The 24,766-nt window shown below is 39.1% G+C and overlaps 1 long non-coding RNA gene across 1 annotated transcript; it reads right to left on the bottom strand.

The window, feature by feature from the left end:
- Positions 1-1,428: 1,428 nt before the first annotated feature.
- Positions 1,429-23,224, bottom strand: LOC142010482 (uncharacterized). Its single transcript, XR_012644812.1, has 3 exons — positions 23,087-23,224; positions 12,377-12,577; positions 1,429-2,538 (listed from the first exon to the last, which is right to left on the bottom strand). It is a non-coding gene; the product is annotated as an uncharacterized LOC142010482 (long non-coding RNA).
- Positions 23,225-24,766: the final 1,542 nt, after the last annotated feature.

The raw sequence follows: 24,766 nt of genomic DNA, 5'->3' as shown, positions 1-24,766 counted from the left end.
ACAGTCATTTCACCAAAGAATGAACGGACACAAATCAGACATTAAGAATCTGAATACACGTAAACTGGTAAGTGAGCATTTCAACTTGGCAGGACACACTATTGAAAACTTATTGCTGTGTGTTTTAAAAACAAAGAGATTTTAACACCAGATTACAAAGGGAGACATCTGAATTGGAGTTTATTTTCAAGTTTGAGACCTATCACCCTGGACTTAACAAAGATTACAATTATCTTATGCATTACAAGGACAATGTCCCCACCTTTGATATTCACAGTGATCACAGGCATCCCATTTAACTTTATAGACACTTGCAGAGGTTTTTTTTTTTCTCTCCTCCCTCCCTCCATCCCTCCTCTTCCTTCCCACCATACAGCAGATTCTTCAGGTTTTTCGTCCGTTTTTTACTATCTTTTTAAATTCTTTTTCTCTCTTCGTCACTGGAAAAACTCTAAAAGATTTGAAGGTTAGGAAAATATACAATATGCAGTATTTAGCCTGATTTTTTGCCTAGTTCTAAAAAACCGTTCAGTACCATTTCATGGATGCAGTTGTTGAAGGATATCTATGAATCTGGGAAGGAGAGAGAAGCATATTAAAATGAGCAAACAGACATACAGTTTGCCATGTGTTCTGTTTGTACAACTGATATTTATAATTATCACAGATCACCTATATACCTCCAAATTTGAACTAATTGTATGGGTTCATATACAAGCCAGCAGAACATCAGCTTTCATACACAGTCTTGGTACTTTGTCATACGAACAATTCTGCAATTCTTTCAAATCAATCTTTTTCTTTCCCTCTCTCTCTCTCTATCTCTCTCCATGCCATTTAAAAAGCCAGGAACTGATCTCATGACTCCAAGAAAAACCAGAACAATACACTCACAGTCAGGCCTGCTAAGGTGGGGGGACAATAGTGGCAGTTGCCACAGGGGCCAGAGATTTAAAGGGGCCTGAGGCTCTACTGAAGGAGTGATGGCGACTGGAGTCCCAGCCCTGTTTAAATTGCCATTGGAATGCCCCACCACTTGCTCCACATGGTTCTTAGGACTGGAGCGGGGCTGAGCGTGATGCAGCTCTGTCCAGGTTTGCTCCAATCCTTTCCTGGAATTTTGACTGTGTCCCACAGCTACATCTCCCACTATTCAATATGAACATGGCTCCATGGTTTCTGACACATTTGTTTTAACATTCATGTCACTAAATTATTGCACTTGTATTTTCAATTTCAATATTTTAAACTCAGAGATACAATGTCATAATACACACATTAAACCATATATAAGAAAAAAGACTTAATCACATAAACATCTTTTGCCCTGTAAGGCAAAAAAGAAAAAGTCACTGGACAATTTTATATGCCTCCAACACTTTTAGTAGGATGAGAATTCTCTAATGAGACATTTTAAATGTAGACTAATTGCTGGAAAGGTGCTATTGGAGTCTGTCATGTCACTGATATTTGTATTTATGACTCCATGAGAATTCAGTGACATTTAAGAAAAAACTGGCTACTAGAAAACTGTCACCAGTTATTGTGTCAATAATACATGGACACATTGACAAGACAGATCATAATAGCTCACTAAGACGAATCAAAGTCTATCATATGATCTCAGTGATTTATAGGTTAAGTATGGAGAGCTGTTTCATATGTTGCCATTGAGATCAGTGGAAAACAGATTAATTTTTTTGCCAAGAGCCATCTTTTGCAACACTCACCTGTCAAAGAAAATTGAAAACAAATTTATGTATTTGGAAATGCCTAATTCATGAGGTTGAGAAGAGTGTTTTATCTATCATAGCATCCACAGGCACGACATAAACTACTGAAAACTGAGAAGCTATTTAACTATGAATTTCCTTGCTTTTTCAGATTTCACTTAGACTTCTCTGTTGTTTGGCTAAAGTGTATGTATAGTACCAATGAAAAATTAAATATTATTTGAAGTAGCACCTATGGATCCCAACAAAAATAGGTATCAAAGAGGTAGCCAAGTTAGTGTGTATATTCAAAAAAAAAAACCAAGAAGTCATGTGTTACCTTATAGACTCACAGATATTTTGGAGCATAAGCTTTCATGGGCAAAGACACGCTTCGTCAGGCACATGAGTGAGTCCAGAGGAGGGTCTAAATATATAGGGTCATGAAAAGGAGGGAGTCCCAGTCAAGAGGTGGGCCAGAGATTAGAAGGTCAGTTCAATCATGGAGGATGTGGCCCCTTATCAACAGCTAATGTGGAATTGTGAATATCAAGAGACGAGAAACAAGGTCAATTCAGTCAGGAAGGATGTGGTCCACTTCCAGTAGCTGATGTGGAGGTGTTAACATCAAGAGAGGAGAAACTGCTTTTGTAATTGGCCAGCCACTCCCAGCCTGTATTCAATCTTTGGTTGATGGTGTCAAGTCTGCAAATAAATTGCAGCTATGCAGTTTCCCTTTGGAGTCTGTTTTTGAAGTATTTCTGTTTCAGGATGGCTACTTTTAAATCTGTTACTGAATGTCTCCCTGGTGCCACAGGACTTCTTGCTGTTTTGGAACAAAAATAGGGACTCTGTGTATTATGTACTACAAAAATACATAGCAACACACACAAAAAAATTAGAACTTAATTATAATATTTGCACTTTTTTCCTTTTTACAGATGGGCATCTGAGATATTAAATGACTTGCCCACATTTGCACATGAAGTTTGTGGCAGAGAGACAGGCATTGCACACTGATCTAAATCCTTTAAACAGAAGACCATCCTTTCTCCTGGCAATATTATGTTAAATTATTTTATATATATGATAAACATTATTTAAGAAAACTATAACCAGAAATATAAAAATTTTAAAGGAGATCCTATATTATCTGTTCGTAGATTCCAAGGCCAGAAGGTATGACTTTGATCAACTAATCTTCACTCTAGTATAAAACAAGCCATAGAAATTCCATTTATTCATTCCTGTCTGAGCTGCAGAATCGTTTTTTCTGAAAGAGAAAAAATCCCCCACAATCTTTGGGAAACTGATCCAGTGGTTAGTTATCTTCACTTTTTGTCTGAATTAATTCACCTTGACCTTCTTTTTGTTAAAATGAATAGACTGTGCTCCTGAAGTCTATCACTAAAAGGCACACATTTCGTATCCTTTAATCGTCTTCCTGACATTTCTCTAAACCTTTCCAATTTATCAGACTCCTTAAATTGGCTTAATTTTGAGGTATTAATATCTAACGTGACTACATAGTTCTTTGCTGTGGTGTTCGAGGTTGAAAGACTAACTTACATATGAAATACATTTTCTTTATTCTGACAAAAGAGAAGCAAAACTAAAAATTAAAATAAAAAAAACAGTCTGATTACCATGATTTCTTGCAGGTATGAATGAAACCTGGATTCTGGAGTTTGACTCTAATGAGGTCAGTAACCCCTTCCGAGAGCTGCTCAGCATAGTGTACTATTTGTACCATGGATTAATCCTACTCTCCTGCCGTGCACTTTTAGCATTTATTTATTATCCCTGTTTACAAATTCCGTGTGTGCTGCACAAAAGCCAATAAAGTCAATATGATATGATTACTAATATGCAATTGCACCAGCCAAAAAAACCCAAAACTGTTAAGCTAAAAAAAGCCAAATTAAACGTATGAACAAAAGTTACTGCATTGCATTTCACAGAATGCTGCAGAGCCTTGGGTTCAGAGTGGCATTCAGGATCATAGTACAGAACATAAGCTTCCAGCTACTCCACACAAAACATTCTTGTTGAACAGAGATGACAAATGAGAATCATGTGTCCAAAAATATTCTTGAATAAGAGCACAGAAGAGCAAAAATATAGCTGCTTTTTAAAATACTAAACATACCTCATAAATGTAGCTTTAAGGAGCTACATGACTGTTAATTTTTTTGTGAAGCTACGGACTAACCTGGCTAGCCCTCTGAGACTATTTATCTGAGTAAAATCAGGCTCATACTTGTCAAAAATAAGAGGTAATAAACAAAAAGGCATGTCAGGCAGGTAGAACAAATACAGCACTGGCAGCATGAGTGGGATAATTTTGTTGTCTTGTACATCATCAATACAGCAGCGTAACTAAGGCCGTGTTTAGATTTGTCAGCAGAAGTTTTTGTTGCAAGATATCTTCCAACAACACTTCTGTCAACATATTGCAGCTAAATTACGAAGCAGATCGCAAGAGCAAACCACTCTGTTGACAGAGAGCAGGTGGACTGCCCAACCACTCTCTCGACAAAACAGCCAACCGGAAGCACAGCAGACAAGACTGCCCAGTGTCCCAGAAGCCCTGCCTGTTGACAGAGAGCCACCTGGAAAATCCAGACAGATGTCTGTTGATAGGCATTATGCCTCATGGGAAATGGGATATGTCTGTTGATAGAAGGGCTGTGTTCTGCTGATTTAGTGTTGACAGAATGCCTAGGGAATCTGGATATACCCTGGGTTTTGTTGACAAAACCCTCTACTCTAGACATACCCTTAAGAGTTTCAAGGTATGCCTACACTGTAAAAAAAGATCTGGAGAACTCAGTCTCAAAGCACAGGTCAACTGACTCAGGCTCATGTTAACAAACAGAAGCATGAACATTGGGTCTCAGGCTGGAGCATGGGCTCAGAAATCCAGTGAGTGTGTGGGGCTCAGAGTCTTGGCTTAAGCCTGAGCCCTATTTTCTATCTGGAGATTTTTAGCCCTGCAGCTGAATTGACCCAAATTCTTAAATTCCCTGCTGCAGGTTTCTTTATCTCTCTCTCTCTCCCTCTCTCCCTCTCTCTCTCTCTCTCTCTCTCTCTCTCTCTCTTTTCTTTTTGAACATCAGACATATCCTCAATTGCAAAGCTACTTTACAACCCCATTATTTTCTCTGTTATGCACTCAGTTACACTTATGCAACACCACTGAAAGTAAAAGAGTTGAAGAACTATATCTCAAGGCAACACTTGACCTGCAGTATCTTCATTATTGGTAATACATGAGTCTGAATAGCTGAACTTCCAGAACCTGGCCTGAGTTTTCAGATCTTGCAGATAGAAAAGCCATCTCTATTTGTAAACTACTTGTGATTGGGAATTTTTTGATAAAAATAACCACTGAACAATACAAGACTATTTTATAGTCAATTTTTAGATATCCCATTCACTTCAAGAATTAATCACATTCTCCTGTTTATTCCTTACTTGAAGTCAAAAGACTCTATTTTTGATATCATAATTGGTTGCTATAGAAATGATAATCAGGTCACAACAGGGAATTATTTTTTTAGATGAAAAGTAAAGAGATGAACTCGTGAGAAACAAAGAGCTATTTCTCTTACTTCAGTCATAATAAGTTCAGAGAACAGAAATGAAATATATATATATGTACACAGTACAAATTGCTTATTTTGAATTTGGAAAAAAATGCAATTTTATCTGAAGGAGAATAAAAATGCATACATATGCAGTAAAATCTTGCTCATGAAGACTTCAATCTTGAAGAGACATTTTAAACCATGACTGGTCCTTTGGAGTTAATGGGACTACATACGAGTGAAATTAAGCATGTGCTTAAATGTTTGCAAGATCCAGCCTCAGTAATACAAGATGGCTAAAGCTGAAATTCCACTCCTCCTCATCCCTTCTCCCACAGAATACAGAATGCAATTTGAATGTAATCCCTAACTGTAAGGTAGTCTTAGTAATTATGTTTTGCATTCTGATTTTCAACCAGAGGTCGAGAGGTAGTAGGAAGTTTGAAATACAACCTATTATAATTTCCCATGAGAAAATAATGAATAATATCTGCCTTTTTCATAGCACTTCTTATTAGTAGATCTTAACATCTCAGCTCATCAAAGAGAGGTAGATAGCTAAATACCTTTGAGGATGTGAATCCAACAGTGCTTAACAAAGGAGGGCATCATCTCCATATTAGAAATGATGACGCTGAGATACAAGGAGGTAAAGTGACTTCCAAGATCACACAGCAAACCAGTGGCCCAAGCAGGAATGGAACTTATAGTCTCCTAAATCTCTGTCCAGTGCTCAATTTGCTGGGCAACACTGCCTCAGTAAGGCTGCGTCTACATTAACATTCCTCTTTCGAAACAGGCATGCAAATGAAGGCAATTGGAAATGCAAATGATGCACAGATTTACATATCTGACACCTCATTTGCATATTCGTCTTTCAAAAAAAAAGAAAAGCAGCATAGCTGGAGCTCTTTTGAAAGTAGTCCCCCCTTCCAAAGAGCACTTCTTCCTAAAAGAATAGGAAGAAGTATTCTTTCGAAGATGGGGATTACTTTTGAAAAAGTTGCACCTATACTGCTTTTCTTCCTTTGAAAGAAGCTCTTTCGAAAGAAGAATGTGCAAATGAGGTGCCAGATATGTAAATATGTGCCTTATTTGCATTTTTATTTCCTTCATTTGCATGTCTCTTTTGAAAGAAGAAAGCTAGTGTAGATGTAGCATAAGTAAATGAAAGCAAGCGAACATATGCTAACATATTAGTCCTCAAACTTTTCCATACTACGACCACCATTTAAAAAATAAATCCAAGATTTCTTTTCATCTAGACAAAATGAAAAGGAGGGTCATCATAATTTTCCTAGGATGTGGTCACAACTCTAAATTGAAAATCCATATGGTAGCAAATCCACTTGGATGGATAAGAACAGCCACAGACAAAAGGTCCATCTGTCCTGTCTTCTGGCATGGGCCAATGCCAGGTATCCGAGAGGAATGAATAGGACCATCAAGTGATTCCCTCCCTGTCACCAATTTCAAGCTTCTGACGAACAGAGTCTAAGTACACCGTTTCCACCCATCCTGTCTAATATAGACCTGTCCTCCATACATTTATGTAGCTCTTTTTTAACTTACAGTCCTGGTCTTCACAATATCCTCTGACAAAGAGTTCCACAGGTTCCACAAAGAAGGCAATAAGTATCTCCAAATATCAAGACTAATGAGCAGAACCCTCCTAAATGAAGTTGATTAAGAAATCCTGTATACATACAAAATGATGAGATCTAAATTAGCTGTTAGTAGTAAAGAAAGAGATTTGGATATTATTATAGATAGCTCTAAGAAAACGTGCTCAATGTTTAGCAGTAATCAAAAAGTTAACAGAATGTTATAAATCATTGGGAAGGAGATAGAAAAAAAACGACTGAAAATATATTCTCACTCTATACATCCATGGTACAACCACACCATAAACAAAACAAGATATATTGAAACTGTAAAAACTACAAAGGGCAACAGAAACACTTAGGGATATCAAACAGCTTCCACATGAGGACAGATTAAAATAATGAAAAATGCTTAGAATTACTATGGGGTTGGATATTATACACGTGTAAAAAGTTATAAATGGTGAGGTCAAAATGAATAGGAAATTATTATTTACTGCTTCACATAATTCAAAATCCAAGGGTCACTCTTGAAATTAATAGGCAGCAGGTTTATGATAAGCGTAAGAAATGACTTGCATGGTCAAGCTCCTAAATTTGTTGGAGGGTCATGTGGGGAAGGCCAAAATATAGGTAATGTCACAAAAGTATTAGATGAGTTCATAAAGCACAGGTTTATTAATGGCTATGAGAACTGTTTACCCCATAACATTCTGCTTTTTGTTAAGGAGTTCTTGAGAGCACAGGTACTTTAAGGAGGTGGGAAATGGGGAAGGGGAAAATTATTACTTTCCAACCAGGTATGCACAGTGGTTAAAGTATTGGCCTGTTAATTCTAGGATTGTGAGTTCAGTCCCTCAAGGGGCTGTTTAGGGATCTAGAGTGAATAGATTGGGAAAAAAAAGTCAGACATAGCAATAAGTCCTACTGTCAGGGCAGAGTATTGGACTCTATGACCTCTGAAGGTCCCTTCCCACTCTGTGAGACAGGTCTGTTTATTGTTAGGTTCCTTCCCTATCCTAAAATTATTTCCTCTGTGGTATGTGAGTACAGATGAATGTTACCTTTTAACCCTTCTCCAGAACAAACATGAGAGCAGATTTTCTTTTTATTTCTCTAATTAAGGACTTCCCTTGTTAATGGCTTTAAAAATATAAGAACCTCAACTCACCAACTTTCAAATACATAGTTGTTATTAGGCTCTAGCCAGCTTAACAGTGGCTAATTTCAGGAAGTCACAAGTGTAGAGCTTAGCGATCAAGCAAAATGAGTCATCTGGGTGCTTAGCACATCTGAAAATCAGACTACTTTTAATTAGATACAAAATAGAGAGTTAAAAACTGAACCTAAAGGTGCCAACATTTGAAAATTTAGACCCAGTTGAACTTCATTTTGAAGTCTACCATACATTGTTGTCCCATAGTTGTGTATATTACATACAAAAATTATGTCCCTGATTTTAATTATGAAAATTTTAATTAGAAACATGAAATTCAGGTTATATAAAGATGTGTTTATTCTGAAGGAACAAATCCCACATCATTGTAATTATTCTGCATAAATAATTGTTTGTATCTCACATTTGAGCCTCTGTTGCACATGGAATCTCACATTTGAGCCTTGACAGAAGCAGGATTATAAACAAAGTTTACATTTCTTTACAGTCCAGCAACCTTCTCTCTCCCTCATGGGTTACATTGGTTTATTTTTAATTTATTTTGATGTTATTAAATATTTTCTTCTAAAGGACTCTATTTCTTGTAAAATACCCTCTGTTAATGTATTAATCAAATGACAGATTGCAGTGGAGGAAAAATATCTGTACTGAACAATTGCTATTTGAGAATTATGTTGTGTGTAGTGTTCCAGTGGAAGTTTACACAGCACTGATTGGTGGTATAATTATCGGTATAGACAATATTACTCTTCATGCAGAGTTATGTCTATGCTTATTTGTCAGGGATTTTTATCCCTTGGGCATTATCGTCCCCGTGGGCCAGGGGAAACAAGCCTTTGGCCATTAAACATCAATGCAGGCACATGAAAAATCCAAAGTCTCATAGGCTGCCATTTAGCAGCCCCCCCCCCAATGGTCACTCTGAGTCAGTTGGTTTCCCTGGTAACCTGAACTCATGAATTATTCATGATCACAGGTTTAAATTCCAGGCCTCTGATTGGCGCAAGGTAAGCTTTTCTAGCACCTTCGGTGACACAAAGGACCTGGCTGAAAACGGGTGTATGGAATTTTCATATTATAATTAACTAATGAATTATGTATGAACTGACACTATAAATTCAGGGCTGGCAGCCCATTCTGCAGCCCTTGGGGACACAGATGAGAACTCTGTTACCCTGCATAGGGGGGTGTTGGCTGTCTGGCAGTGTCCACTGAACCCTCAGGTCAGCCGCAAAGCGAAGCCTTTGCAAAGAACCACCAGCGCCGCTCTGTCATCGCGGCACCCGCCACCAGCACACCTGAGAGACATCAGCGCTCCCAAGCGGCAAGCAGCCTCAGTGGGGATGTGGCTGGGTGGCGAACTGGCCCGTTGCCGTCAGGCGGCGGGTACTGCGTACCCGGCCACTGAACCCTGAGGCTGCCATTGCACTGGCAGCACCACCATTTGTCCTGCGCTAACATCACTGCCACCATCTTGCAACATCATCGCCACCATACCGGCAGCTCTACTATTTCATCTGCAGTAACATCATCTCCGCCATACTAACCGACCGTTTACACTGGCCACTTCATTACTAACTACTACATTCTACCAGACACGACAAACACCAAATTCGACCATCTACCTAGATAGTGACTACCGGACTTGACCATTTATCCTGAACAGAGACTACTGAACACATCACCTCTTATCTAACTTTACACAGGGCCAGGCCTAAAGGCCCAGGCCAGGTTCTTTTGTAATATATATATGTAAATACCAATGTTCATATTAAGTTTGTTTAGTTATTAGACAGTATTGTCAGTATCATTTATTAGTCAGTATTACTATTATTAAGATAGTTAATTAGTATAGTTAATTATTACATAGATAATAATATATAAAAATAATCAATTACCTTATCTTAGCTCTATTGCTCAAATTCTCATGCTATCACTTATATTTGCGGGCAGGGATTTGCACCCCCTCCCTGCACCTCTATGGGGGCAGCCAGTAAGGCTTAAATATAGGCTGATGTTATAGCATGGTCTCCCTGACACCAGCCGGGCGGGGTTAGCACCCCGGCCCAAGGATCATGACGGGGAGTAGCGCCCCTGCCTGTCCTTTTTAAGGTAGCCTGAGAATCTGAACACCTATTCCCGTCTTCCTATTGTCCTTAATCAATGTATATTTGTATATATGTACATAGTATACTATAGTGTAGCATAGTATAGCATAGTATACATAGCTAGTTGTTTAGAATAGATAGTTGTATAGTCGTTCCTAATAAGTACTTGTAAACCTAATAAAGACATTAACCTTCTTGTTCAGCACTCTCTTGTCCCGATCTCCCTCTCTCCGCTAGCTCCTTCTATCTGGGTGGCCTGGATGGGGCCTCATGTACTCCCACGGGGTGGCACTCTCCTGATGCCTGGGGGTCGCAGCAGGGTTTGGTCCAGGTCCTGGGACCCCAGGAGGGCTTCATCCCTCCTTGGCAGCGACGTATTGATTCGGTCATCTATCTGTCATCCTAGTCCTTTCTTGCCGCCACATTATTGTGAACCTATTTACATCCCTTCCTCCATGTTTCTACAAGCAAGCTGATCATATGGCAGTGCAGAACCCTCTTAATGCTAACAGAGCTCTTCACAAACACAAGGACCTGCCTAGAAGAGCACAGATAGTTAATCACTTGCCAATAAAAAAAATCCTCTGTATTACTTATGTCTCTAGACCCCTAGTAATTTCTTATATGTAATTTTAAAAATAACCTCACAAATTCACTGTATTGGTATATTATGGAGATTTTCTGAGTGGGCTACCTTGTGACGGGAGCCTCCCTCAGAAGGGGAGGGACAGAGAGATAGGAGTGGGAATGAGATACTCCACTGGGTCTTGTAGGGATGGCAGACCCACCTCCTGGCTGAGAAAAGGTGTCCTGGTAATTTATTCCAACATTCCTATGGTAGTTCCTGGGCCTCTTGTGTTCACTGCTTCCCATCAGCTTGTGCTGCTGTCCTTCCCCTGGAAATGAGCTCTCTACTCTTCTGAGGTGATACTACCTGCTCATCAGCTACCCACTCCATTTTATGTGCTATGGTGGCCCTCTTCCAGATCCCAGGTCATCTCTCTCCCTGCATGTGAAACAAATATGTGACCCATCCTACACCCCATATTTCCACTAAGGGGCATGAGCCCCACCCTTGCTTGCACTGTCTCTAAGGATGCTAATATTTTCTTTGTAGCTTACAAAGACAAAAACAGCAAGCAGACATGATGCATACTTTCAAGTTTCATTCATACAGTCACATTTTCATGCTCTCACTAGTGGCTAATATTAAGAATTGCATCACTGCTGTACTCATTTATTTATTAGTGAGCTCAAATAGTTGTGCATATGTTATGATGTAGTTTATTTTTCATACTAGATTTGCAACTGGTGCTGGAAAATAAAACATGTCAAAGCGTGGATTCATTGGGAGAATGAATAATTTTCCTCTGAAACAGTGAACAAAAATAAGACATTTTAGTCACTTAGCAGTTATCAGTCAGAACTAGAATTGGTGTTATTGCTTCATAAATATTCATTAAAAGAACTAACTGCTGTAGATGGTTACAAGTACTTTAGCTGGAGAGGTTCTTAGTGCAATATAATGTGTGTGCAGGACATATGCAGACTTCATCTAATGGTGTCTTCTTCTTTTCCTCAAGTCAGTAACTAATGTCTTTTTAAATTAAGCCAACAAATCCAGTGTGAGATTTTAGTTGTAAAGGGGTTGAATTAAAAGTGTTTATTAATGAAGGCTAAACTGGTGTCGCATGGACAAAAGACTTCTTAGGGACCATATAATTAATAAGGTGTGAAAGTCACAGGAAAAGCCCATCTTTGTGTTTCTTGCCTGGTTGAAAATGATAATCATCATCTATAAGGCTGGTAGATATTGCAGAAAAAAAAGTCAAACAAATATGTGCATAACTGCACAATTCCTTAACTTACAGGAATTGTCTACTGTCTCTCTCTTCTTTCATTACATTTGCTACTATAGATTAGATGTAATGCATTATCTAGCATGTGAAATGGAGTGGAATGTCAATAGATGAGTCAGAAAATCATGCTAATATTCTCTGGCATTAATTCTTAAAAAATTTTCCATACATAAGAACTGCAACAAGTATAATGCATGTTTTCATTTCCATTTGAGCACAGATCAAGATATTCGTTAGGGTCAATGATGGAATGGAGTTAACAGCCCTAGGCTGCACTTTAGACTAACTCCTTCTCGAAGATCATAAACTGCAAGAAAATGCCCTACCTCTTGATTTCTGTTATTTAAATTGTAGTGTGTGTTGTGGTCACTTCAGATCCACGGCCTGTATCATGCTTCCATAAATCTCCTCTCTGCAGGACACTGCTGTTCCAGTCAATGGGGTGGCTTATTAATTAACAAAGCAATGGAAGTACCAATCTCTTCATATCTTCTCTTTGTAAATTTATTTTCTTCTACAGATACCTCCTTGGAAAAAAAATCAATGAAGCATAATAAATTATAAATTCATTGGATATTTTATAAACTATATAAAGTAGTAAGTTACAAAAAGGAACTTAGAAAATGCACACACAGAATGAGTGATCCTACAGCCTGCTGGTTAGGGCACCCAACTGGTAGGGGGAGACTAGGGTCACATTTTTTTTTTACTCCGATGACTCATTATTCAAAATGAAACAGCTTCAACAGAAGAGTTTAAGGAGGTGACTTCGCATACCTAAGGCATCCCCACTGGGAGGGGCATGGAAGTCCTGTTCACAGTCTTTCTCCTCATCAGGTAGAGAGAAGAAATTAATCGTGATTTTTTCTATCCAGGTTAGTATTCTACCACTAGGCTGATGATCATAAGGGAACTATCCACACCACTTCTTTCAGGTGGATATTGAATAGGGCCTGAATCTCTTGGCATGCTCGCAGCCATCTATTGGACTGATATCTGCAGCTAACATAGGTATTCTCCTCCCTTCACTTTCACCCTTCCTCGCAAGTTCCCATGGAAAAAGCAGTCCAGACAGGAAAAGTGACTCAGCAATTTTCATGCACAGAGACAGAAATTTACATATCTAGGGAATTTTTACAGTAGACATTTAAGTTACAAATGAGTTTAGGCTCCTACAGAGTTAAGGAAACTCTAAGAGGAGGTTTTCGGGATGTGTGGTACCCAAAAATGGGATTGTGATGTCAAAATCCCTTTTGTAGATCTGCTCCTTACTGGCTTTGTAAGTCAATATAATAATACTGCCAATAACACGTCATATTTTTCAACTACTCTCATAGATCATTTAATTCCCCATGCCTGCATTCTGACCTGACTAACTTCTATTACTTCCATTACTGAAAGAATTGGCTCTTTGGCTTATCTGTACCTGATTATCTCAATGAAAGGTAAGGCTCTTCCATTTGTCTGAATTTACTTTTAGCAGAATCTTACATGGATTGCTTGATCTTCAACTGACATAGATGAGAGTAATTTCTTTGATTGAAACCTGCTGCAGATTTGTACCATAATTCTAACCGAAGATCCTTTGAAAGCATAGAAAACCTTCCCTGTAATTACCCTTCTCAAGTAAAGCCAGTTTTAAGGGGAGATTTGTTTTTAACTTTATTTAAAATTCCTTTTCATAAGACCATTAGAATGCCCTGTGTCCAGTGATCATCAGATTTTTCCACTGTATATCTTTAAAGAAAAAGTTTACAAATTATAAGACATTAAATCTTTAGGGGAATAGAAATTATTTCAGAATAGCACTAAGTTAATAGAGAATTGTGTCCTCATTCCAGAATATTATATTGAAATTAAAAAGCTCTTTAGAAAGTTCAAAATTTTCTATTAAATTGTATAGGATTTCTATATAGGATGTATTTCTCCATGTGTACTCTATAAAACATTACAGTTCTCAACCTAAAACTTTTTCATTTTAAACCTGCATGTGTTAGGACTAAGTTTAACACACTGTAATTTGCCTTTCATTTTGAACTACAAATTGAACCTTTTATGTTACTGTTCTGTCTCCTGAACATGATGTTCTATAGGCCTCTATTAGTTTAGATTGGTTTCCATGGAAACTGGAGACTGGGGTTTTATATATTTATTATTTATTGGTAACCTATGTCATTTATCTGTTTCCTCATTTCTATAAAACAAAATTCAGTGATGGTCTAAACAAGTAAAGACAAAACACTGTTGGAACGACTAATATTCAGCCTAAAATTTTGGTACTGTGGAATGTATTTAGTATTGACAAAATATAACAGAAATGCACTGATGTCCTCTATTTAAACTGAGAACAGGTTTGTGGGATGGAAAAAAAAAATATGCCACTGGCACACGTTTTCAGAGTGCAACTAGAGTCAGAATAGATGATGGAAAAACTCATTGTCTCTCTCCTTAAGAAAATATGGGAGTTCAAGCTGATGAAGATAAGACGTTCATCGAAGTAGTTGAAAATGAGTGCAATTCTTTCTTTGGGATACTTTGAAGCCTAACCCTAGAATTCTGATGTCAGATAATTAGGCCATTAAGGTCTTGACTTTCAAACCTAAGTATATAAAATTATATGCCCATGTTGATGTACAGTTGTATTCCTAATTTTATTGCATGTCATTCCACAAGTAAATGGGTAATTTCTATGCAGAAAAATACATATCTGTCACACATAACACAGCATCAGCTGATTTGCATGAACAATAATGTTACCAAGTGTGTAAGTTAGAGATTTGATTCTGGTATCTGTTATACTTTTTCCCAGCTGCATGATGAATTCAACTGCTACACTGTCCAAAGAAGATTAACTTGTAGGCTATGAAGTAGGATGTGCTAGCTGTCAGGGAAAGTCGTATCACTATTGTGATATGTATCCTGTTTTAAACTTAAGGCTCAAATATTTTCCAATGTTCTCCCTCATTAGCATCCACAATACCAATCTTATTTCCGGGGCACAAAAGGAAAGGGGTAACGTGCAGGCTGTTGGGATGAAGGTCCTTGGCTAATCACCTTGACAGACCCAAAATCAGAAAGAGGGAAATTCTAACAGATTTAGAACAAGACTGAAGTCAGAAACCATCACCAGCCCACCAAGATATTCACTCAGAAGTGAGGTGGCATTATACTTGGAGTTTTAGTATATGAGCTAAGATGAAAGACCATGCAGGAGCTTTCATGCTTCTTAGTATATTACAAGAAAATTGGGAAAAAAAGTGAGGAGAAGAGATAGCAAGGCAGGAGGGGAAGCATTTTTTGTGAGGCTAGGAGAAGACTTCCAGGAGGAAACAGCCATCAGGCTAAGCTATTATGCCCATCTGGAGTTCTTTTCAAAGGCTTCAACACGTCCTCTTCTTCGCATGAATTTTTCAAGGTGTGCTCCAGTTGTCTAAACCAGTTTGCAAAGCACAGCTTAGGCTGACGCCACAGCCAATGCTGTGAAAGAAAGTGGTGTTTGGGCAGGTTGGGGAGGGGTAGAGAGGATAATGAAGGATGGAACAGTTTCTCACTAAGGAAATATTAACAGTACTATTCAGTTTACCTCTTAAATGGACGTTAGTAAGGCTGATGACAAATGGTAAGCTGCAGGCAAACTTTTGAATGAAACAGAACATTATCCCCCTTAAAAAAAAAGTTTGATTTTTCATCAACATTTAAAAAAAAATACCATATTGATGCTATTTGTCTTTTCAATGTGGTTTCTTATTTTTTTCCCTAATCAGAATAAAATGGAGACGAAGGGTGATCCACTTGATCCAAAACCTACAAATCCTTGCAATTTGAATCAAAATACAAAATGATTATTTTGTTTCTTATTTTGACAAAAAAGAATTAAAAATGAAAACAATTTCTACGATATCTACACATTAGTTATATATTTTCGCTTTTAGATAGCTTTCTGTAACTGTTTTATTAAAACTAAAGGTTATAGAAATATTTTCTAACTAATTAAAATTAATTTACCTATTGACATCACCCATGTTGCTTTGGTCTACACGTGCCCCTTCCATTCAAAAGGGGCATGTTAATGAGTAGGTTTGAAAGATGCTAATGAGGCGCTGCCATGAATATGCAGCACCTCATTAGCATAATGGCTGCCACAGCGATTTGAAAGTGCGGCTTTTTGAATCACACACTGCCCATGGAGACAGGACCTTCTGAAAAGACCCCCCCCAGTTTTTGAAAGCCCTTCTTCCAGCCCCACCCCCAATCAAAGTGCCTACACAGCCCCAGCTCAAAGCACCTCGCCTGGAAAAACTCCCTGCATGGCTGAGCTGCCATGGATCAACATCTCACTCGACTCACTCCCTTTCCCAGCTCAACCCTGCCCATGGCCCTGGCTCAACCCACCTTGCATTCAACCTACATGCGGCCACACAATCACATGGCCATAGCACATTACCCCTCAACACTCCCCATGCCACCAACCAGAAGGAGAGGAGTAGGTTGGATATTAGGAAAAACTACTCAACCAGGAGGGTGGTTAAGCACTGGAGTGTGTTGTCTAGGAAGGTGGTGGATTCTCCATCCCTAGAGGTTTTCAGGTCCCAGCTTGACATAGTCATGGCTGGGATGGCTTGGCTGGGATGACTTAGATGGGGTTGATCCTGCTTGAAGCAGGGGGCTGGATTCGGTGACCTCTTGAGGTTGCTTCCAGCTCTGTGATTCTATGATTCTATGAATGCACCTCCTTCCCTGGCTCATTCACCCCCACAACCCAGGCTCAACCTACCCCCTGCTCAGCTGACCCCCTGGTGGTCACACAGCCTTGTCTCAACCACTCAGGCAGCCCCACTCAATCCTCTGGGTGGATGCACAGCCCCAGCTCAACCACCCATGTGGCCATGGCCACAGCCCTGGCTCAACTCAACCCCCTGCCCCACCCCACCCCACCCTGCAGTCCTAACCCAAGGCTAGACTTAACCCTCTACCCACCTCCACACAGCCCCAAACCATGGCCAGGCTTAACGGTCTCCAACTGCCCCCCTAACTCAGGACTTACGGTCCAAAAGGAGCTCCACGTGCTCCTACTGCTTCCCCAGACACATGGATCCCCCCTACCTACAGACACAGGAGCATCTCCCTCACCTACATGCTGAAAAAGCAGGCATCAGTTTAATGGTCTGGCTGGCCATTTAGCCAATTAAATTGAGTCCCGCTCTTTCCTCTGGAGGCAGGGAGGTGCAGCGGTGGCAGCAGCGCCTTTTAAAAATGGAGCCAGGAAAAAAGGTGGTAGAACACAGTTCCACAGTGTTCTGATGGAAACAACAACAACAACTACAAAACAACAACAGCAAAAACCAAACAAACAAAAAACCTGTGTATATAACTATTTGTGTCCATAAAGTTAAACACAGGTAAGTGTGTTTGCTGGATGTAGGGCCTTATTGTAGAACTCAGTAGCATAGTTTTATTTTATTCTGCTTCTGAGGGCAGAGATTGAATGGCAGAACCTCACTGTGTGAATAAAATCCTGGTTTAATTTAAAGTAAATGGCAAAACTATCATTAACATCAATAGTTCACCTTATCTGTATGGGATATGTTATTTATAAGTGCTGTCTAGTTTCTCGTTTGTTTTGCTATATTTAGTTGTTGTAAAGTGTTGTGTTTAAAAAAGAGAACTCTCCATGCTCACACAGAAAGTGTAAGATGACTTCTGCCTTTGCTGCCACCCCTTCTCCCCCTCACCAAAAAAAATCTACTTAGATCAGTGAATATTTTGCAGTAGGAAATATGTTGTGAGTTTTCCAATGAATTCAAGGGTTTTAATTTGGAGAATCTGTTTTAGCTAATCATAAAAAAATCTTTTAAGAAAGAAACAGGTTGACTACTTGGGCACAATTAGGCTGTGTCTACACTAGCTCCCAACTTCAAAGGGATCATGGTAAGTAGGGTGTCAGGAGATTATTAATGAAGTGCTGTGATGCATATGCTTCACTTCATTAAGCTAATTCTCCCCTGTGGCAACTTTGGAGTATTAAACTTCAACACGCTGGCTTGCTTGTAGCTGCTGCTAACCCACAGGTACTTCAAAGTTCCTTTACTCCCCACCACCACCACCGTAACTGCAAGAATCGACATTTGAGAGGGTTCTGAACGAGGAACCCTTGCGAATGTTGAGACCTGTTGTACCTTGTAGCAGAAACATACTTAATACTACCTCTGACATACTTTTGCTTTATGGCTTTGGACGAGTTGACAATCATTTTGTATGTTTGTCTTCCCATTTGTAAAACAGAGACTGAACAATTCCAAAACCTTGACAGGTGACAAAAGCTGGAATTGATACAAAGTGAAATTGTCACTCTTTCCTTTTTCTAGTTTTAATTCAAAGGCCAAAAATAAAAGTTTGATTGTTTGTTTTAAGTGGGGGAGTAGGGATGGTTTAAATACAGTTGTTTAAAGTTTATAAATCTTGGTGTAGAGAGGGGGTGCATCTGTCTCTCAGACCTGAACCTGAATCAAAGACCTTTTACAAAACAAGTCTTCTTTGGTAATGAAATGTTTCCACAAAACGTGATAGCATTGATGAAAATCCATATTTTGATGAAATTTTATCTATTTAAAAGTATTCTACCTGAATCACAAAAACTTCCTCCCAAAACTGAATTTTGGAGCAAAATTTTCCTTTTCATTGAAAAAACATTTTTGTGGCGAAAATTGAGGCTGGAACCACCTAGTGCTGTTAAGTAGCACACATAATAGTGATAAGCTTAATGATTTACCTTGTCTATAAATCTGGTACTATGCTAACATCGTTCCCTGTTTGTGAGCCATGTCATGCCACTTTATTAAAGTAGAATTACAATGAACTAAAACATTTTGGTTCAAAATTTTGCTGATGGGGCAAAATTCTGGTCTCATTGATATCAACGGGAGTTTTACCATTGATTTCAATGGGTCCAAAAATTCACCCACTCTATTTATATTAACCAACTTAAGCAGATTTGCACATGAAATTTTGAGGTGCATGTACACACAAGCCCTTTGAAAGACAAAGTGTCCTATTCTTTCTGGGAGTCTGATATATAGCTCCTGTCATCCCATTAAAATTGATGGGGGCATGTATCTTGATCTCACATTTTTCTGTTTCTAGAAACTTAATTAAACTATTATATTCAGTTTCAACAAAATGTGAGTCACAGTTTTTATGTGAGTCACATTGTTTATGTATCCAGTCTACATGCGTGCTGTTATCTTTTGACATTTCTTTCTGGCTTAATTTAAATGAGGTTTCTAAAAGACACATGAATAATTTCATAATAAGTACAAGAATAGAAAAAAATCTCCCTTACCACAAGTCTTGCTTTCAGTGTTAAAACATTATGGGACCTTTTGAGTCCTGTAGATTGAGCTGAAAGATCACATCTACAACCAACATTAGCTAAATATATTCAGATATTTTATTAGGCTCCTCTGGTGGCACATATTAATTTATTGAAAGTCACTCTTATATTTTTTCCCCTTTCACCTATATTTTTAAAATCAGAAGCGTGTAGGATTTAACTAGCACCAGAATTCTCAACAAGAAATACACTGGTGGCACATATTAATTTATTGAAAGTCACTCTTATATTTTTTCCCCTTTCACCTATATTTTTAAAATCAGAAGCGTGTAGGATTTAACTAGCACCAGAATTCTCAATAACTCAATAACTCAGCCTAGTCAGTTACTTCAAGAAATACACTCATCCCTCACCATACGAGCACAATTGGTTCCCAAATTTCTGCTCGTAGGCAAAAACTCATAAGAGTGACACTAAATTCCAATTAAAATATATGTAAAAGTCTCCAATTCATTCCAAGTGTCTATAACTTGACAAAAAACAGTTGAGTTTCGGTACTTTTCTGATATATTTGAATAGTTTGGCACCAGAATAAGATGCAGTTTATGTATGTAGAGCAGGGATTCCCAACCTATGGGTTGGGACCCAAACATGGGTCCCATTAGATTTGTTAAAGGATGCCAGCTGGGCAGTTCCCAGATGCAAGTGGCTGTTAAAGAAGTCATTTGCAGTTTCTTAACATGCTGCCTCAGGGAGATATCTATCAATAGTTACAGCTGCGGGAGATGGCAGCTAAGAATAGCAATTACCTTATATCTAGGTGCTGAAACCTTAACACTTGAGTTAATTGCTGGGAGCACAAGGACTGGGGGAGCCACTCAGCCTAGAAGCCCCGGTGAAGAGGCTGAGGGAGGAGGAGGAGGAGTATCTAAGCCTGGGGCTGCCGAGGGATGCGGGGGAGAGTCTAAGACTGGAGGAAGTTTGGGGCTGCAGTGGGGGTTGTAAGGCTGGGGGTGGCTTGGGGCTGCTGGGGAGGTGTAAAGCTGGAGGCAATTTGGGGCTGTTGGTGGGGGCGGGGGGTTAAGGCTGGAAGCAATTTGGGACCGGGGAGGCAGTTAAAACCTGGCCGAGGGTGAGGTCTGCAGGGCAAGTGGAGTGGGGGGCAGGACGAATACAGTAAACCCTTCAGTTACTCGGGGTGTTCCTGCAACCCCTGCATAACTTGAATTTTCCTGCAAGGGGAGGAGAGCCAGGAACCACCAGGGCTGGTCAGTTTCCTGGCTTGCGGGGCCTGGAAACTGATCAGCTCATGGCTGGTCAGTTTCAAGTTCCTGCCATTGCAGGGGAGGGACCAGGCTAAGAGCCTTGTCCCTCTCATCCTCCAGCCTAAGGGATGTCAGACAGCTGCATGTCTGAGGGAAGGGAGTGAGAAGGCTCCAGCCACAAGGCTGTGGGTCTCCCCGCCCCTGGCCAGGGACCCTGCTCATATAAGCAGGGGAAGTTCACTCATATGTAAATAAAGATAGGTATATATGTTCCTCATTTGAGCAAGTACTCATTAGTAAAGGACTTATTAAACGAGTGATGAGTGTACATAAGTTGTTCTACAGATAGGACTGAACTAATATCTTCTATTTCATGAAAAAGAAAAAAAAGTTTTCCTGGAAGCTGAGCTTGCTGGAATCATTACATGTGCAATTCCTACGCAAAGAATAGTTCTAATAAAAGACATACACTGCACACCTTGTGCCTTTGGTATAGAGGTTAATAGGTCTTGTAATAGTCAGTGTAGATTTGATTAACATTTTTTTACAACAGAATACAGGCCAAAGCTCAAAGAGCAAGGGCAAATGCTCTGATACAGCTAAAACTGAGATGGGAATATAATCCTTTTTTTTTCTTTTCCTAAATAGTGATTAGAGTGGAAGATTAGCCACTCTGGGATTTTGCAGTCAGCAGTAACAGATGGCTAAGTTAGTGATGAACCACTGAGGGGGCTGAAGAGTTGATTAGCAAGACTTGACTGAATGCATGCATCCACAAATTGGCAGAACGCCTGGTAAAAGCAGTGACCCATCACTTTACTGAGTCTTTAAAATATTAAGTGGACAATTTTCTCCCAAAGAAAATGTACTCTTTTCAGAAAGTTTTTACTTGGAATCAACTTCATGATTCTCACTTCTGTTGACTTTGAGTATATTTTTTGCTTGCACCCACATCTTAGTGTGTCTTTTAATACTGAAAAAAGGATTGAGTTTGATTTTATTAGAAATATTTACAAAAAACATGTGGCTTCACTTCTTAGAACATGATGTTTCCGTAATCATGTGACAAAAAGAAGATGGCATTGGTTTCAATATCAATAAAGCAATTCACAATATAAATATTTTTAATAGTCCTGGCCTCAGCTTAGAGCTAAATCCACCCAAAGCCAACAAAAGAAGTTTGATTTCTTTCTTTCCAGTCTCTCTTTCCAGGCTGAAAGAAGGCTTAAATCATTGGAGGTGCTGATATGAAAAAAATATCTTGCTCACTTAGGGTCAAATTTTACCATTTTTTTTTCACCTGAGGACTACATACTAAACATTAATTTCATTTAGAAATGTACTACTGAAAATTATGATAGCAGAACATAGTCTTTGGAAAATGTTAATAGGGTCTTCACTGAGAAAATTTGAGAGTTTCATGGTACAAAACTGACCTAAACCTTTGGGTAGTGTTAATTAGTGTTGCTCAATTATCTTAATAGATATGTTCCCTTTGTAATACCATGCAAATATAATGCAAGCTATAATATATGGAGGGTAAATAACTGCAATAATATGGAATTTTATACTGTTGCCATTGGCATTTTGCTACTTCAATGAGCACAAGATTAGGCATATAGTGATGGTTCTCAAACATTTGCATAATGATAACCACATGCTAACGGAGCTGTTAAAGCTACTATAAGTTTTGTGAAGGGGTCACCATAGAAATATTCAAGCAGAATGTTGGAATTTAGATATCTGGAAACGTGGTGATTAATATAGCTAAGCTGCCTGATTAAACTATGTAAAATGGCAACATAGACTTTGAGAGTAAGAAGATGATTATTTTACAAGTGTGTTTGCACACAAAAACGCATAGTGTATAGGCATAGATTACCCCACTAGCACTGAAAGGAAAATTGTTAAATCAGGTAGCAGGTCTATGAAGCAAAACATTTCCAGATACCTGAGTTCCAAAGTCCTATTGGAACCTTCTCTTGTTGCCCCCTGTGATGCCCCCTAGTGGTTCCTTAGTCTCATGGGAGGACAACCTGTAATAGCCAGCTTAAGTGAGACCGGAGAGGGTTAGAAGTGTGTTCTCCAACAGATTATTAACAATATAAACAGAATCACCCCAATGTGAAAACCACCACTTTTTGGGGGGTTTCCAAGTCGCAGTAATAGGAGGGGATGGTTCAGGGATTAGGGTAGGTAGTGTTCATTAACCTTAATTACTATAAATTAATGTATGATACTTAAAAATTAAAACAAAATGGTTTATTTATAAAATTTACTATTATAACTAACATAGTTTGTGATTATATACTACACTCACATCACATACAATTACAACTGACCAACAAATTTATGGTTGGAGACTACACTTACAACACAATGATAATTACAACTGACAGACAAGTTTTAATCGGGTGCTATACTTACAGCACTATACTTACAATTCCTATAATGGCTAGCCAGGACATGTCACACAGTTGCAGATACAGATACGAAGGCCTTATTCGAACCTGGGGTTCCAGGGGAGGTGATCAGGCAGGTGATCAGTCCATTGACCGACACGAGGAGGATGGGTGCGCTCTGCCTCCCTGATCGCCCAGCCAGCGGTGGTTTTATCCCTTTACGGACCCCCCTTCCCCCCATGGGAACAGGATGATTTTAACAAGCCAATAGGATAATATAATTTGGATGATGTGCTGTGTTGTCAGTGCAAAGCTCCAATTTTTACTCCAGATGCCTTAGGTTTTAGTTCTTCTTTTTTGCGCCAACAGTCCTAGGTTTTAGTTCCTTAAAGGAAAGGTCTCTGTCCTAAAAAAGGACCTGGAACTTAAGCTGAGTATGCAGCAAGGTCTGTGGTTTATTAATGTTTGCAGTTCTAAAAACCACAAGAAAAATGGCTCAGGGCCTAAGCTGAGTGTGTGGCAATGCCTGCCTTGCAAGCAGGGCCAGGCCATAATCAGCTTCTGACACAACACCCTGTAACTGGAAGTGGCTCAGGATCTGGCGGTAAGACAGCAGTAACACACAAGTATAGTAGATCACACAGACTTGGGCATGATTCCCTAAAGGTGCATAAAATGTATCTTGATGATAACAACAGATCTATCTTTGAAAAAATTAGATTTTTTTCATTAATCTGAAGAAAATGTAGAGGATATTTTACACTGGAAAGAGAAGTTACAGAGAGAAGCGAATTTTTAAACTTTTTTCTCAAAATCTTAATTTGTCATCACACTCACTTGGCAGTTGCTCGATAGCAAGCAGGATGTCTTAATGTCAGCCTCCTATTTGTGAGTCCATGTGATGGCTGATCATCCCAATTCTGGAGCCATAGGTATTATGACAGAAGGGGCAGGTGTTGGAAGCTGTTGGAGGAGTGCAAAGCAGTTTTTGCTTCTCTTTTATAATTCTCTGCCTCTCCTCATCTGCACTGTGGAGGAACTTCTCAAATTGAGCCATCACCTCATGTGTTATCTTTCTCCACTGGGGACAGTTTTGGTCAAGGTTCTCCCAAGTGTCAATGTTGCACCTTTTCATGTGTGCCTTAACATGTTCTTATATTGCTTTTGCTGGCCCCACAATGCTCCTCTATCCTTCCTTCAACTCGGAAAACAGAATCTGTTTTAGCATGTGCTGATCAGACATCAGAAACACATGATCAGTCCAAAGAAGTTGTTGATGAATGATATTGGCTTCAGTGCTGGTCATGCATCCTGGAAGAGTCAAACTAGCGCTCATATGCCTGGCCTTCCAAGAGCTATTAAGGATTCTCCTAAGGCAGTATTGATGATATTGCTCAACTTCTTAATTTGTCATATATCTGTGTCTGAAGCTGAAAATGTGTCTTTTCTACGTTCTGAGTGGAAAAAAATGAAAAATAGTGATTGGAAGGAAAATTGTATGAAGATTTTCCAGGGGGTCAAAAGCCATTTTTCATTGTAAAAATATTTTGATGAAAAAATGCCAATAGCTCTACTAAATATGTAAAAATGCTGTCAGGGATTTTTCATCCCTCGGGCATCATCGCCCCCGTGGGTCAGGGGAAACAGGCCTTTGGCCATTTAACATCATTACAGGTACAGGTATAATCTAAAACCACATAGGCTGCCATTTAGCAGCTC

This window comes from Carettochelys insculpta, chromosome 3, assembly GCF_033958435.1.
Source record: "Carettochelys insculpta isolate YL-2023 chromosome 3, ASM3395843v1, whole genome shotgun sequence".
In the NCBI taxonomy this organism is placed as follows: Eukaryota; Metazoa; Chordata; order Testudines; family Carettochelyidae; genus Carettochelys; species Carettochelys insculpta.
This window is presented reverse-complemented; position numbering and strand designations above follow the sequence as displayed.